This window comes from Ixodes scapularis, unplaced genomic scaffold (assembly GCF_016920785.2).
Source record: "Ixodes scapularis isolate PalLabHiFi unplaced genomic scaffold, ASM1692078v2 PGA_scaffold0__279_contigs__length_252992795, whole genome shotgun sequence".
In the NCBI taxonomy this organism is placed as follows: Eukaryota; Metazoa; Arthropoda; class Arachnida; order Ixodida; family Ixodidae; genus Ixodes; species Ixodes scapularis.
In genome coordinates this window covers 176,325,013-176,342,277 of record NW_024609835.1, presented here as the reverse complement: position 1 = coordinate 176,342,277, position 17,265 = coordinate 176,325,013, and the positions used below count along the sequence as shown (strand labels likewise).

Sequence of the window (17,265 nt, the reverse complement as noted above, 5' to 3'; positions counted from 1 at the left end):
TACTGTGTCAGGGCATCAGCATAAACAAACATGGCGGCACCCAAGGCGGCTTCAATTTCGTTGGTTCCGCTTTCAGCGGGCTCGCGACTGTGTTGGTGTGTTATGTCGTTTTCGCTTGATTTTGTCATATAAATGTATTCCTTGTGGTACAGAATCAATGATACATTGATAATGGGACACCTCAAAAACTACGACGTAGTTACGAGCCTAAATTATGGACGTTTTAACGAACACCTTCATCTAATCATGTTCCTCGTTCGGTCAGGTTCGGCGGCACACGACTGAAATGATGCCGGGTAGGGTTACCGATGTCTACGGCCGTAACGGAACGTACCCGCTGGTACTATAGTTTCCATAAAAATAAACTAATAAAAACACTAGCGCATGGAGGCAGTGTAAAAGCGGATGGACGACCAGAGATACAATGCGCTCAATTGCACAGAACAGATGAACTCGCAAGTTGAGTGCTCACTGTTCAGCTTTCGAGGACACCAACGTTTTGTGAAAATAGCCGACCGGGAAACACCCTAACAATGACGCATGGAATTCAAAAAAGAGTTGACATTGTCTCCATAGGTTCCTTTACAGAAGATAAGTACTCAAGAGATGTTTCCATAATGCTTCCTAGGCCGAATAGGACATTTTTTACACTATCAGCTTCGCAAAAGTATTCATTATCAGCATTTCCCAATGTTGACCTTAGAAAACTGTTTGTTGTACGGACATTTTCTTACAACGTATTGAGAATATGAGATACGAGGCAAACCAGTCAATTAAAGTCTGACGTCTGTATTTCGTATGAATTGCGGAATAAAGTTAAATGGCGCAAGAGAAATTACCTCCAGCAAACTTGACTCAAGTCAAACGCCAAACACCATTTTATGGACTTGTGTAGACAGATCTTTAATTGTTTGAACAAATATGTTTGTTTCTTTGTTGTTGTTCTTTTTTTACTTTCAGCGGCGTCGAGAGTAAATCATCCGATCCGGCATCTACAACGCTGCACTCGAGTGATTTCCATGCAGACGGTTTCTTTTTGGCGTCACATATTGCGTATATCAGGCGCTTTTGTCAGACACCGAGAAGCTGTCTTTGACACCTTTTGTCACCGGGGCAGCCCAACCTTTTGTGTCTAAATAAAATAATTGAATCGGATATCCTAAGAAAATTGAATGACTGCAGACATGAGACCCAGCATAGTGTATACTTTCTTTAAATTTATAAGTAAGCAGATCAAGGGAATGTTTATACAGCAGAAATGATTCCCCCGTATATTCAAAACCAGCTGTTTCGGACTTGTTATGAAGGCAGAGCACGATGCTTTGAAGAAACACACATAGTGACTACTTGCGTTGGCTATATTTGCCTTCTTCTTTACGATCATCATTGCGGGATCACAAATATTCCTCGCGCTCCTTATCGCGCCACAAACACTAAGCCATTATCACTTAAACAGATTTCCGCTGTCATAAATAATTTGCCTCTCAACCCTCGTTTGTCTTAGAGACATCTGCATATTCAATGTGCGCCAGTGCTAACGCTGATTCCTTCCCTCACACGTATATGGTATATGCCAACGGTGCAAATAGTCACAACATGTTATAAAATAAAGCGCAGACGTTGTACACATAAGGATGACATGCAGTTATGTAGTAAAAATAAGTATCAAACGGCACTTCACCAACCAAGAGAAAAAATCGCGGTGAAACTTGACGAAAAAAATTAATACAACGACTTCGCCGCGAGGAGGGGAGAGGAGCGTCGATTTGAAGGTGCGTTATATGGCGGCCGCGTCACGTGATTCCAAGATGACAGCGCCCATGCGAAGTAAGGTCTGATAAGAGCTTCCTACAAGTAGAGACATTATTTGAAGCGTCGACCACAGAGAAATATAGTACTACGTAAAGAGCGGACACTTCCATAGGCCCCAGCGGCCCAATTCAGTGTCAGCGAGCGCACCCAGCGGCCTTTATAGTCCCTAGTTGAGTGTTCGATGGATGGATACACACAGTAACCGCTGGCCAGATGAATGAATGGGTTCAAGGCGAGTTCTGGCGGTATTTTTGTATCGGGCAGTAGCATGCGCCTTCTAGTTTAACGAGTCAGTGTTATTGTAACTAGCATGGTTTTTGTTTAAAGTATAATGGCTTTATAAGCATACCTTAATTGTACTGCAGAAGAAAAGTCATCCAGCGCTACATATAGTTCAAACTGACCGCACACCGAAAACGATATTTTCACATGTGTGCTAACTCTCTTGAAGGGACGACATGGGACGACACCAGGGATTGACACACAGAAGTATTCATTTTTGTAACTATAATATAATAATATTATTCTTTATTTTCTGGTAGTCTCCAAAAACGGTTACGAAGGCCTACTTATTGGTACACTATAAACACAATAACCATCACATTAAAGATGCATCTGTCTGTTGAGGCATAGGTTGAGGCACAGGTTAACCAATACTAGCCACAGAATTAACAAACGCAATACACACAGATATCAAGACGCTACAGATAACACATAGCGCTAAATAAAAAAAAAACACAATGCAAGAAACGCAAACAAAGTTTCACACGCTATAAATGCTTCACCATTTTTTTAAAAAAACGTATCTGCGTAGATGTCAAGATCAGGAAAAGAAAGCTCGTTATAAGGGTGCTGGATCCTAGACATTGGTGAGGCATGGTATGAGGTGTTTGGGTAAAGTTGCAAAAGAAATCTGCGAGTGCGAAGAGGTACATGAAAGTTCACAGATAAGAGTGAAATACTATCAATTCTACCACAGATGACTTTATGCAAAAACGACAAATCACGAATGGTACGCCGTTTACTAAGTTCTCGCAAGTTAAGGTATTTAAGTAGTAATTCGTAACTATAATAACAACGACGATTAAAGTATCTATCGTATGCAATTCGAACCAGACGCTCCTGAACTCTTTCAATTTCGTTGCAGTGATTCACAGAAAAGGAGTTCCACACTACGGAACTGAATTCAAGTCTCGGTCGAACCAAGGATCAAAACAAACGAACCAAATATCTGTAACTCAAAAACTTTCGCGTCATACGTGAGGTCAGCCTCAGTACACGTAGGAAAGTACCCACCATTGAAGTGACATGTTCTTTGAATGAAAGTCAGCTATCAACGATAACGCCAAGGTCACGCATGGTGGTCACACGCTGAATCACTGTCGCATTCTGTAGCGTATGTTGAAAACCAATCGGGTCGGGCTTTCTGGACAAAGAAATAACTTTTTTTTTGTGAGTTAAGGAACAATAGATATAGATGAGCATCACACTGACACTCGGTCAATATCCGGTTTTAGTAATAAAATATCGTCTAAGCCACGCACCGAGAAATAAAGCTTGATGTCGTCTGCGAACAGTAGAATCTTAGCACTCTTGACAGCTGAAACAATATCATTAATAAAATTAGAAAAAGGAGAGGGCCCAGGTTTGAGCCCTGTGGAACGCCCGATGGTGAGATGAAATGATCCGATAAAATATTCGAAATCCGAACAGCGTTTGTACGCGAAGAAAGGTATGATTCAAACCAAGCAAGATACACAGGACAAAAACCATACAACTGCAGTTTCGAAAATAGCAAAACATGATTCACCGTATCGAATGCCTTCGACATATCAAAATACACAGTATCAACTTGTCCCTGGTCAAAAACGACTGGAGACGAGCAATTGGAGAATGTGCATATGACAAGCAAAACAAGCATCAACTCTGAAGACAAGGAGTGATGTATGCTATTCGTACGTTACAAAAATAAAAATACACATGCAAAATTTATAAATAACGCGTCGACAGTTGTACACTGGAAAAAAAGTACTGTATTACAGCGAGACTTAGAGCGACAAATACAATATGATGGAGGGCATTTAAAAAAATTACCGTCCAAGTTTCATGAAAGGCGCCTGCACATATGACCATGTGCTGAAAGACGCTTGCACATATATGACTGGCCCAGTGGCTTATAAATTCAGTGACCGAATGCAAATGTCCGTCAACAAAAAAACTACAGTCCCAATACTTCTTACGTATACCGTATACCATGACCGCAATGAAAGAGTGACTAGAAACCCGCACGAGACAACAAGCCGCGGAAACAACTCAACCCACTCAACGATGCAAAAGGCACAGACCAAGCAGCCGAAGTATCTGCCCTCCGTCGAGTCCACGACGCAGCCATAGCCACAGCCGTTGAAGTCGTTTTTTGGAAGTTTTCAAAGTTCGTAATAATTTTAAAAGTTTACTCGATACAACGAAGTTATTTATTAATATTATATATCAGACAAATTTTCAGAATAAGTGGCACTGTTGCGCCTACTAACGGCCAGTAGAGTCCCTAACTCGTGGGCCGCGATACGGCTTGAGTGGCCACTCTTTACGTAGTACTATATTTCTCTATGCGTCGACCACATGACGGTGCAGGTTTTAGGAAGCGAATGGCGGCGCACTGCAGGAGACTGAACTGAAAGGCGCGACTTTGTTCCAGCAGAACGTGCTTTGTTATTTGCATTGGTTTTGGTTACTTGTAGAAATGAGTATCAAGAGACTTTAATGCGGGACGGAGGGTGAAACGGTACCGAGAACCAACCAAGGCGTTCTAGATAATAAAGCCTTAGTGCAGAATCAATTATTCGGCGTCGCTACAAAAGGCCACCGAAGGCTCAGATTGGACGCGACTGCGTCAGAAAATTTTGGCTGAAAGTCGTGTTTTCACTGATTGAACACGATTTCCATCAGAACGCTGACGACACACTTCGGTCTAAATTGGGAACTACAACGGCCTTGTTCATACTTCGTTTCGCGTTGAAGCCGACGCTACGATGTGATGGAACTAATCAAACGGCGTGAAAAACGCGTAGTGTCACTGGGCTTTTCCTGTACATGGTTGGTTCAGCGGTAATAAAACACGTACGGAAACATGCATGACGAAGAGCTTGTTGGTGCGCTTTTGAGGTAGTGACTAAGGAAAATTCAGCCCTAAAGCTTTCTCATCTGTGACGTGGTGGGGCACGTCTAACACGAGTGTAGTGTCAGCGTTCGGCTAGAGACTCGTGTTTCGACCGGTTGAACGCCATTTCCAGCCAAGTGCTCACCCGCCACGACGTGAAGACGGCAGTGGACGTCAAGAGCCGCTCGATGTTCCTCCACGCGTTCAGGACCGTTTTCCACGGAAGGTACTCAGTTTCTTTGGTCAGATAGCGACACGCCGAGAGGGCCAAGCTCGTCTGGCCCAGTCCAGAGCTGCGTAGAACGCTACACTTTGACATAGCGTTCGGGTCTTGACTAATCGCAATCTGTGCGAGCAAACGGATGAAGGCTCGTACAGTAAATTTACCCTAAGATATATAGAATATATTAAATTATTAACACATTTTTGCCACTAAGGATAGTGCACATAGATAACATGATGGAGAAAACAGCTAAAAAAATGTGGACTACGAAGAAAAACAAGCGCGGTAGGACAATGACTTACAATGCTGAACAAACACGACAGAACAATGCTGTCGTGTTTGTTCTTTTCGTAGTCCACGTTTTCTGAGCTGTTTTTCCCATCATATATAGCGTCAAACAACTGGACCAGCTTATCAGCTTATTACGCCTAGATAACCTTGTTGAATGTGCGTTCGGTAACGTCCGAAAATGTCATTCGTTTCCCCTTCTTGCTAGCCGGTGAAACAAACAGAACAAGCGAAAACAGACAAACGAGGCAATGCGCCAAAATAGTATGGTCGTCGTCATCTTTGCGCGTTTGCTGTACCGACTAAGCCACTCACGCCCAGTGAATGTGGCGTGATGCTGTGATTTTTAGGTGCGTGATTGGTTTAGCAGGTGATAGAAATCGCACAAATATGACGAGCGCCGTGACTGCTTGAGTGGCTCCATCGTGTCGCAGTGTTGGCTGTGATCGGACTTGGTGTGATACCGGGTGTAGAAGGGAAGGTGTAATCAACTCTCGCTTTGCCAAGAAAGGCAAAAATGGCTCCATGATTCAGCCGAGCAGAACACCACCCGTAAGTCAACAGCAGCGCCACAGTTGCAGCAAGTCGCCTTTTCCCCCTCCCGACCGCACACTCTTTCCCGCTCAGTAGAAGTTCAGGGTGGCGTTGCTGTGACTCACCATAGATACTCTACTCGTTGTGCCAAACCGCTGGACTATCTGGTCAGTCTTCAGCGTCGGTTTGGCTTACGGCTTCTGATTCTGACTTAAGCAGAAGACGATCTTTTAAAAGGTTGTACGTACATTATAATTATTATCGATCAAGCGGAGTACCAGTGATGTCGGCCAAAGCCGCGTTTTAGAGCGCAGCTCTTAGGGGCCCGTTCCCGGCTTGAGCGGCGTCGGCGTTGGCGTCGGCGTCGGCGTCGGCGTCGGCGTAACCAAGGTCATCCCAAGGTCACGTGACCCTCAAGGTCACATGACCCCTCCCAAGGTCACCTTAAGGTCACGTGACCCCACGTAACCCCCTGAAGGTCACGTGACCCCTCGAGGTCACGTGACCCCTCCCAAGGTCATCTCAAGGTCACGTGACCCCAAGATGACCCCACGTGACCCTTTGAAGGTCACGTGACCCCCAAGGTCACGTCACCCATCTGAGGTCACGTGACCCTCGAGGTCACGTGGTCTCCTCCCCAAGGTCACGTGACCCCAAAGGTCACATGACCCCTCCCAAGGTCATCTCAAGGTCACGTGACCCCAAGGTGACCCCCACGTAACCCCCAGGTCACGTGACCCCTCTGAGGTCACGTGACCCTAGAGGTCACGTGACCCCTCCAGTCACGTGACCCCCAAGGTCACGTGACCCCTGAGGTCACGTGGGGGTCACCTTGGGGGTCACGTGACCTTGAGGTGACCCCCATGTGACACCCAAGGTCACGTGACCTCCAGGTCACGCCTCCCCGAGGTCACGTGACCCCCCTCCCCGAGGTCACGTGACCCCCCGGAGCATATTAAAGAATGAGGGGAGGGGGAGGAGAAGGAGGAGGGGTCTACCCTCCCCTCAGTACCCTTCACTCCTCCTCCTCAAGAGCTGCGCTCCAATTCGGCGTTACAGGGATTTGTAAACGGCTTTCACTTTTAGAGCGCAGCTCTTAGGGGCCCGTTTCCGGCTTGAGCGGCGTCGCCGTCGGCGTCGGCGTCGCCGTCGGCGTCGCCGTCGCCGTCGGCGTAACCGCGCGGTGCATCATGGGAAATGTCCCATAATGCACCGCGCGAGCCCCCCACCAAGGTCACGTGACCTCGTGGGGGGTCACGTGACCCCCCGAAGTCACGTGACTCCCCTGAGGTCACGTGGCCCCCTCCTCGAGGTCACGTGACCCCCGCCGATGTCGCGTGACCCCCCGATGACGTCATCGTCACTGATGACGTCACCGGCATCCACATCGTCATCGTCACTGATGACGTCACCGGCATCCACATCGTCATCGTCATTATCACTGATGACGTCACCGGCATCCACATCGTCATCGTCATCACTGATGACGTCACCGGCATCCGCATCGTCATCGTCATCATCACTGATGACGTCACCGGCATCCACATCGTCATCGTCATCATCACTGATGACGTCACCGGCATCCACATCGTCATCGTCATCATCACTGATGACGTCATCGGCATCCGCATCGTCATCGTCATCATCACTGATGACGTCACCGGCATCCACATCGTCATCGTCATCATCACTGATGACGTCACCGGCATCCACATCGTCATCGTCATCATCACTGATGACGTCACCGGCATCCACATCGTCATCGTCATCATCACTGATGACGTCACCGACATCCGCATTGTCATCGTCATCATCACTGATGACGTCATCAGTGACGTCACTGATGTCGTCACCGGCATCCGCATCGTCATCGTCACTGATGACGTCATCAGCGACGTCACTGATGACGTCACCGACATTCGCATCGTCATCATCACTGGTGAAGTCATCAGTGACGTCACTAATGACGTCATCGGTACCCGCATCGTCATCGTCACTGATGACGTCATCAGTGACGTCAGTGATGACATCATTGGGGGTCACGTGACCCCCAAGGTAACGTGACCCCCCCCTGGTTAGTTTAACCCCCCCCCAGTGCCCTTCCCTCCTCCTCCTCAAGAGCTGCGCTCTAATTCGGCGTTACAGGGAGTTGTAAGCGGCTTTTTTGTTCTTTTTTTATTATTTAATTTGTTTATAATAAAGTATCGCTGTATTTGGGGTCAACTTTTTGTGTCAATGCTGCCAAAGCTACGGAGCCAGGGCACGCTGTTTTACAGAGCAGTTGAATAAAATTCAATCAAAATAATTTCCGGGTGCAGCTTAACCATTGAAAAAGTATAAAATGGTTCTTTTTAGCTTCGGCCTCACAATCTTACTATAATATTAGAGAAGGTACGCCAGACTTATTGCATTTTTTTTTAGCTCCTTCGCGATTTTTTCGTATTTTGTTTAAGTCCGTCGCAGGTTTTAGTAGTTCTAGTATTTCCCTCAAAAACAAAAACAAAAAAACATGGCGTATTTCTCATCGGTATACACCAACTCAACTCTCCTACGTCACGCCGCGGTGGTGGCGCGCCGGACGCACTTCCGGTCTGGGGCGGTGGGCAGAAGTCGCCATGCGCAGTGTTGCCAGATTGGGCTATATATAGCCAAATTGGGCTACATCTTTTTCTAGTTGGCGTCAAAATTTCGCCTTTGGCTTTGTGGCTATTTTTGGGCTATTTCTAAGGGCGCGCCGAACTCTTGTCGAACCTCAGGTTCGACGTCGAACTTTGAGGTTCGACTAGTTAATTTTCGAACTTCTAGTCAGTTTCGTAAAAAAAATTGTTTCTCTTTTGGCTAATCGAGAGGAGAGAGAGGAAGGAGAATGGCTTCAAACTTCTACAAACTTCAGGGTTTTCACAATGCGCAGAGAAGCAGTGCTAGCAGAGTTCAAGCGGTCTCCCCACAGCGCAGTGAAGCAAATCAAACAAACAAATTGCGCCGTTTTTACAGGTCCGGTAGCACGTCTTCTACCCGGACGTAGACTGGACTCTCCAAACGCAGCTTCGGTGCCCATTGCGAAAATTCTTAGGCATCGCCAACTTTAAGAAAAGAAACACAATAAAAAATAGCTTGAACCGGAACGGGGGACGCTCATATTCTATACAAAGAAAAATAGGCGGGTGGGTTATTGGTAAGAACCTTAGATATAGGGGGTGCCAGTTTAAAACTCTCAGTTCTGACTGTTCTGCTTCTACATTCTGTTCTTTTACTGTATGATTATATCTCCCGGGCTTCACAATACAGCTGTCATTGTATGTTTTCTATTTCTGAAAACCTACGAAGGATGGGTAATTGTTTTACAAATTTTCATCCTTCTGAAGCTTTTTTATATATATATATATATCAGGGGACCTAATGTACACAAAAAGTGGCGCATCTGAGGGTTGAAAAAGGGAATTTAACGTGTTATTTTTTGCGCGTATGAAAAATTGTCAATAAAAGGCTTAAAAATCGTTGTGTTTAGTCTTGGCTATTTTGGGCTATATTTATTTTATGGCTTTGGCTATATTTGGGCTATACCTCCCAGCCGCTTGGCGGTTTTTTGTTGGGACCATCTGGCAACACTGGTCATGCGAGACATGCATTCCTGTGTTCCTTTGGAAGAAACGAGATAAAAAACCTGCCTTCTCGTCAAAATGCTGCGATGGGGGCTTTACCAAGAGAATCTGGAAAGGTTTGAAGATCAGTTTTCATGTGTTTCTGCCCCCTCCGTTCGTCCGAGAACGTGGATAGCAGCCGTGAAAAGGGCAAACCAGACGCTGTCGAACTACGATTGCGTGTGCGGACCACAATTTGTGGTCACCAGATGTATTTGCTTTGTTCCAACATGAACGAGAGAAAACCCCCAAGTTGTCCGGACTGCCCACGGATTCAGTGCGTCTTCAAATTCACACGGTCGCCTGATCGTTCGAACTTTCGTCTGCTCTTTCAAAGTTGTCTGCTTTTTGTCGTCTGCTCGTTCAAACAAAAGCGGCCCGTAGACCAAACTTTGACCCGGTGAATGCAATAAGAAGTAATTGCGGGCCTCAAAAGACTTAAGTAGGCTCGGTGTAAACAGTAGATACAAGATGTTAATTATTGGTACCGGTGGCCATCACCTACTTGTTACGCTTGGTCTGTTTCCGCTTCCAATTTTCAGTATCGACGTCGATCATCGCCGCTACCTTTTACACTTTTGCAGCACGAGCGACGTCGCGACCGAAAATAGCTACAAGAATCTCATCATGGTTTTGGCGTCCATTCTGCAGCGTTCATGCGAATGAATCGCCGCACGGCAAATTATTTACGGAAATTTTAGCGGCGTAACGAGCCTTTATAATTTCGCTCAGGCGATTGAAGTGGTAAGACACTGCGATGAGGACGTAGAATCGACAACTCCAACGCGAAAAAGAGTATGCAGACTCACACAGACGCCGACAACGTGACATTCGAATGGTTTGTTTACACGGGACGCGGTGCTTCTTGCCCGTACTCCATTGCGCGTGCGTTCGAACTGTCTTCTGCTCTTTCAAACTTGGCTGCTTTTTGTCGTCAGTTCGTTAAAACGACAGCGGCCCGTAAACCAAACGTTGACCCGGTAATTGCGATAAGAACTAAGTGCAGGCCTCAAAACACTTTTGAAGGTTGGTTCGGGTAAGTCGGCTAAGTGTAAACAGATACAATAAGTTGTTGATCATTGTTACCAGTGGCCATCACCGACTTGTAATTCCCGATTCTACTTGCGGTTTTCAGTATCGATGTCCACCATCTCAGCTACGGTCGACGCTTTTGCAGTCCGAGCGACGTCACGACTGTAAATAGCGAGCAGAATCTCATCGTGGGAGTCAGGCTTTAGCGCCCATTCTGCGGCGTCCACGTGAAATGAATCGCCGCACGTCACATTATTCAAGCAAAGTTTTGCCTCGATAGTTTTGGTGAAGCCGCTCAAGTACTCAGACATTGTTAGGAGGACGTAGAATCAACAATTCTTACGCGAAAAAGAGCATGGGGACTCCCACCGACGCCGACAACAACGCAATTCAATGGTTTGTTTATGGGCGACGGCGGGCTTCTTGCCCACCATCCACCGCGCATGCGCGGCGCCGGTGGCGTCCGCTAGGGGCGCTCCGGTTTGTTTGTAAACATGAGTTGGTGTATACTCGGTGTGGTGTATCGCCGGTACCTTCCGCCAGCTCGCCCCTTTGTTCTCCCTGTAGGAGTTTTCCGAAGTTTGGCAACAAAAATGTTGTCAAAACAAATCAAGCAAGTGGTGCCCAACGTGCACAAATAAGTGAGACAGAGGGAACCGGGGCTATCCATTGTTCCCGTATGCCGGTTCGTTAGCTAGCTCACCGGCGTAAGCGAGCGGGGCTGGAGATTGAGCCCAGGATCTCTGAGTTTCTCAGCGCGAGCTCTCAGCATACGTGTTCCGAGCAAAGGTGCGCCACAGACCCCCCTAGGGCCAGGGTTGACGTATCAATAAACTCTAAACTGCAGCGAGGATGAAAATATTTCTTAAATCGACGCCGCAAATCTACGTCGGTCGCAATGACAACTAGAATCAGACGAAATAGACCCCGGTGTAATTTTCCCTGTAAGTCGGGCCAAGTGCTTACATCAGAATGTTGACTTGTATGTAGAAAGTGGCAAAACGTAGGGAAAGAGACGCGGATATGCCTGCATGCTCGGCAATCGCGATAAAGCATGCCTAACCGCGATCCTCTACGCGAGGAGATCAACTATAGCGTGGATGATTGAGCGTGTTGACGCCTAAATAACGAAATTAAAAGAGGAGCACAGGTTCTCAACTCGCAAAAAAACGTTTACCGACTCTCTTCAACTTACCTCCCGAAGCTCAACTGCAGGGCGCGTCGAGGGGGAGTAGGGTGGTGGCTGAGAAAAGCAACACCTATGCGTACGCGTCTATCACGTCGAAACCCAAAGTGAAACCCAAACCAACAAAAGTCCGGAACTACTTGGCGCAATAACACAGAGCCATTAGCTCCGCCCCGTTACTCTCGTTGGATTTCTCCTCAATGCCACCGAAAATGGACCCCGAGTATAGTATTGTACATTCGCTCTTTGTAAATTTAAACCTATAGACTAGCGAGCGCTGCCCTTTTAACGGCCCTCGTGCTTGAAGATTTTGCTGTGCACGCGCGCTTGTGCGGCGCGCGAGCGTCATTTAGAACTGGGCCTCCAAACCCCGGCCCCTCTGACCATATCCGGCCCGCGGAAGGCTTCCGACCGGCCCGCGGCTGACTGCGGTCCTTCCAATGAACCCCGACCCGCGGCCCACTTACGGCAGACCCTCTGCTACCGGCGCAAAAAAGAGATGCGCGTAAAGAAACGACGCTGCGATGTACTAAATACGAAAACGAAGATACCAGAAAGAACGAGAGAAACTGCAACGTAATGTGGGTCCTCGCGCCATGCATGGAGGCGCTGCGGTCGCCGGAGGGAGCGGACGTGTCTCCACATCGGCTCCTGCTTTAATTCCAACTTATTCAGTGCTAATTAATCAATATTGTTCTAAAATTGGTACCCAAGTGCGGGCGAAGGTGTGGCCTATCGGCGGACACCAAATTTTCCTAAGTGGTACGTGAATTTTTCAAGTTACGTGGACTTTGTTCTCGGGGTGGCGGGAATCCCCGCTAAGCCTAACGTAGGCCTAGGACGAGTACGGCTGTCGGCGACGACCGGCCGGCCGCTAGGCCTAACCCGTCGGTAATCATGTTCGAGATGATGGACGAGACAACGACGGCTACGTCAACAGGAGAGGCTGTAGCTCCATCGCTACGAGTCGGCAACGTCGACGGGCGCACGTTCATCGAGGTGCCCGGGGAGCGTATCGAACCGGAAGAGGCCGAGGGATGGAAGGTCCCCGGCAAGCGAATCAAGGAGATCACGAACGGCACGGAAAGCGGTGAGTTCGCTGCAACCAACCGGCCGTCCAGGCCAAGAACTAGGGCCAACTGCGCCAAGAAAGTTGCATCGGAAATCACGAAAGGGGCACGGATGCCAGTAAGCATGCCGAAGGAGGATATCAAGATAGTGGTCAGGCCACGTGGCGGCCTCAATATAGCGAAGATGGGAGGCCCGGCTGCCATGGCGGCGGTCACAAGGGCGGCGGCGGTCACAAGGGCGGCGAAGGTCACAAGGGAGGAGGCTGGCGAGGATACCGTCGGTATAAATACGCAGCAGAACATTATAGTGATTAGCACCCCAGACAAGCGGCGAGCTACCAGATACGCTCAAATGACGTCCATTAGCGAGGGAGGCAAGACGTATGAGAACAGCGCCTATAGAACGGCTGCTGACGGAACAGTCAAGGGAGTCATTCGAGACAAACATAGAAGAGACGACGGAGGGTATCACGGAAAACGTAGTGAATAAGAACAGCCCCACGGCATTGGAGGCGCATAGAATCGGAGAGACGACCGCGGTCGTAGTGCTCTTCGCGGGGCAGAAGGTACCGCATTACGTCAAGTACGGCATAGTTTTGATCAAGTGTGGATTATATCGCAAGCATTTCGATGTTTGCAAGACGTGCGGTAAGCTGGGACATAGACGAGACGTGTGCCCGAATCCCGGAAAGAAGTCCTGCTTCGGCTGCGGCATGGCGAACCCGGAGGAAGGGCATGAGCTGAAATGTCAACCGAAATGCAAGCTATGCGGGGGCCCACATCCAACAGGGGAGAGGGGCTGTAAAAACAAATACAAGATGCCACACATAGTTAAGCGACGCCAATGGGAGCGCAAAGCGGAGACCGCGGAGCAGCAAGTGGTAGCCGGAGACTTTCCACCGTTGAGGTCGCGCTCCATCGAGAATCCGCGCAGCGTATCAAGACGACGAGCCGACAGTCGGCGAAGGGAAGTCAGTAAGGAAGGTAGAAGCATCAGTCGCCGCCGCGACGTATCGCGGCCGAGAGAGGGGACTTCCTGGGCAGACGCTGTCAAGACAACTAGGTACGAGAGCAAGCAACCCAGTGTGAATAGTTATTACGAGCAGAAGAGGCAGGAGGACCTGGCAGTGATGAAGGCCCTCAAGGACGAAAATGACAAGCTCAAGCGCAGAATCTCGGAGCAGGATGATATAATCAAGGAAATCAATGCGAAGCTGGCAATCCTGATTGGGGAGCGACAGCAACAGGCACCACAACCAGTACCAGAAAAAACGACGGAGATTATAGTCGAGGACGTATCAGAGACCGAAGTGGACCCCAGAGCCGATAGGGCGACGGAACCAGCCCCCAAGTGGAGGGCCATAGAAAGCTTCAGGGATCGAAAGATCATGTATAAGCTTAAGAGACACGATGAAAGATTGGACAGAATGGAGGAAATCTGCAAGGAGACTAGCGAGCGCCTCACATCGCTCGAGAAGAGCATGCAGAGTATGTTGGCGCAACTACAGATACAGATACAAGCACAAATACAAGCGCAGATACAGACCATGGAAATCCGGATCATCACTAAACTCCAACAATCATGGACGGGACAGAGCGTGCAGCAACAACCACTCCGTCAGTAAAAGGCCTCGTAGTCTGGCACTGGAACTGTAGCGGTTTTGCCCGCAAGAAAGCGGTATTACAACAGCACTTGCAGAGAGTAGATAGGAAACCGGATGTGGTCATGGTACAGGAATCTAATGCCGCGGAGACACCCAAGCTCGCGGGATACCGATCGCACAACAGGCCCCCGGATACCTGCGAAACGCCCAAGGGGAAGGGTAGGGGAGTCTATCTTCGTACGAAAAGGTATCACATTCGTAGAGCACGAAATACTAGAAAAGAGCACCATAGGACACTGCACGGTGGAGGTTATCACGGGAAGGAAGAGAAAAGAGTGCACCTTCTTAGTTAATGTGAACAGCAAGCCAGCTCACACGCAACAGAAATTCAAAGCACTGTTTCATAAAGCATGTAGGGTAGCGGGAGGAAACACGCTGATGGTATGCGGCGACTTTAACGCAGCGAACCAAGTCTGGGGGTACCGCAAGACAACGGCCAAGGGTTGGTTGACTCGGAGGAGCACACCTCCTGTGTTGCTCTCGGATCTAAGGTTTCAGTGGGGCGGTCGAGACCTCAAGACAACGCGCGGACGCCATCCGATGCCCCCAAGAAAAGCCGAGAGATCCCTCCGATCTCAGTCAGCCCGCCCACCCACATCCAGAAGTGGGACACCCGAGGATGGAAGCCCTATGCCAGCAGCTACGCCGCCTGGCCCTCCGAGTAGGGTCCCCTTCAGCTCCGTTCCCGCTCCGCCATCCAACCCGGTGGCCTCCAGACCCTCCGGCACCCCGGCGCCGGCAACCCAGGAGCTCGTCTCCGCACTCACGCCCGCCCTTAGGGCTGCCTTCCCGGAGGCGCCTCCTACCCGACGTGCTCGTGTCTCCGAGATGGCTCAGCATATCCCCGTCACGACGACCGACGACGACGAGGAGGACCTCATCTTCAGAGGATATCCCTCCAGCCAGGACCCTGCTGGCCGGTACCGAGCCCGCATCCCAGACGATTCAGACCACAGCTCCAGCAGCAGCGGCGACACCCCGCCCCGTCGAGATCGTCACTACCCAAGACACATCCATCCATCCCGTGCCCCCACCGGCAGCCGTGGGCAAAGACTCTTCACCACGCACCACCCCCCGACACGTCGGGACTTCCGTAACGCCCTCTTGTACGTGGACCGGGCCAGCCGCCAGTCACGTTTCTTCGGAACTCGAGACGTGATCGAGCTCCAGACCTTGGAGCTTTTCCTCCAGGTCTGGGACTCCGACCCCCCCCCCCCCCCTCCGTGCCTCCGCAAAGCTCCGAGTCTTCGACAGAGTGCGCCTCCTTTACCACGTTGCGCTCACAGGATGGCAAGCCGCCCTCCAGGGGTATGCTGACCCCACGGCCTCCTACCTTTTGGGAGCCCCGCTCCCCGCTCCACAGGCCCCCCCTCCAGCATCCGACAGGCCCTCCCGGCCAACCAACAGAGGAAGAGGTGCTGCCAATCGTGGTGGCCGTCCACGACAACCCGCAACCCGCACCCGCGACGTTCCCGACGCCGCTGAGCGATCTGTTTCCGCCTTTACGACGGACCACGGCCACCCTTCCTGACTCCTTGCTCCACCGTCTTCCCCTGTGGGACTCTGTGGACTACGCACCCCTCCCCGACACACCGCCACCCACAGTGGTGAGTTCTGACTTACCTCCCCCTCTTGTGCAAGAACTGATAGAGCCCTTAGACATAGTCTTACATGAACCCCAACCAGTTTTGGTATCCATAGCCGGCCAACATGTAGTGGCTGTAGTCCAGGATGTCATAGATCCGCCAGATCTCCTTCTTCAGGCACTCAAAGCCGCAGACATCCCTTTTCAAACGCGAGCCTCCCCGGCTCCATCCTCTTTGGCGCCCTCCTCGTCCTCCTCCTCCCTCTCCTCCTCGGAGACGGAGGAGGAGGACACCTGGGTCCTTGCGGCCGACCGCATTTTGCGGTGGCTACGGGACCAAGACTCTGATGAGCCCTCTGACGGGGACGATGAGTCACCCGAGGAAGACTCCCGTCTTCCCATTCTACCCGGCCTTCCATGGCAACCTGTGCGAGCCAGTGCTCCTCCCCCAGATGTTAACTGGGATCTTACCTCTGAGACCTTTGGGTTCTTTCCCCCCGCCGACTATGGCAACTTGAGGATCCGCTGCACCGCGACCTCTGTGGTTAACAACCGCCCCCCCCCCCCTCCCGACCAGTTGCCCATTCTGCGCGCTGCAGTCGCTTCGATGACCACTTCGGGCATCCTTAGGCGCACTCGCCGCGGACCCTATCTTAGTCCAATACAGTTGGCACCAAAATCCACCACAGAATCCCGGTTTATCCTAGATGCTAGCCATCTCACCCCGCACCTCAGTGCACCACCGTTTCGTCTTGACCCTTTACCTAAAGTCCTCCTCCAGGTCCCCCTCCCCAAACATGCATACTTTACTAAGGTGGACCTGGCGGAGGCCTTTTACCATGTATCTCTTCACCCCTCCGCCCAACGGCTTACAACGTTTCGCCTCGACGGCGCTTACTTTTCTTTCACGCGTTTGCCGTTCGGGCTCCGACCTGCTCCTTTTTTAATGCAGTCTCTTGCGACTGCTCTCTCTCTTACCCTTCGTTCACGCGGGATCTGGGCGTGGGCGTATATAGATAACTTCCTTCTCGCACACCCAGATCCCTCGTTCCTTACCAAACAGACACAAC

The 17,265-nt window shown here is 50.0% G+C and overlaps 2 pseudogenes; both read left to right on the top strand.

The window, feature by feature from the left end:
* The first annotated feature begins 12,773 nt into the window (after positions 1 to 12,773).
* On the top strand, positions 12,774 to 14,571 carry LOC120850113 (annotated as a pseudogene).
* A 669-nt stretch (positions 14,572 to 15,240) lies between these two features.
* On the top strand, positions 15,241 to 16,141 carry LOC121837746 (annotated as a pseudogene).
* Positions 16,142 to 17,265: the final 1,124 nt, after the last annotated feature.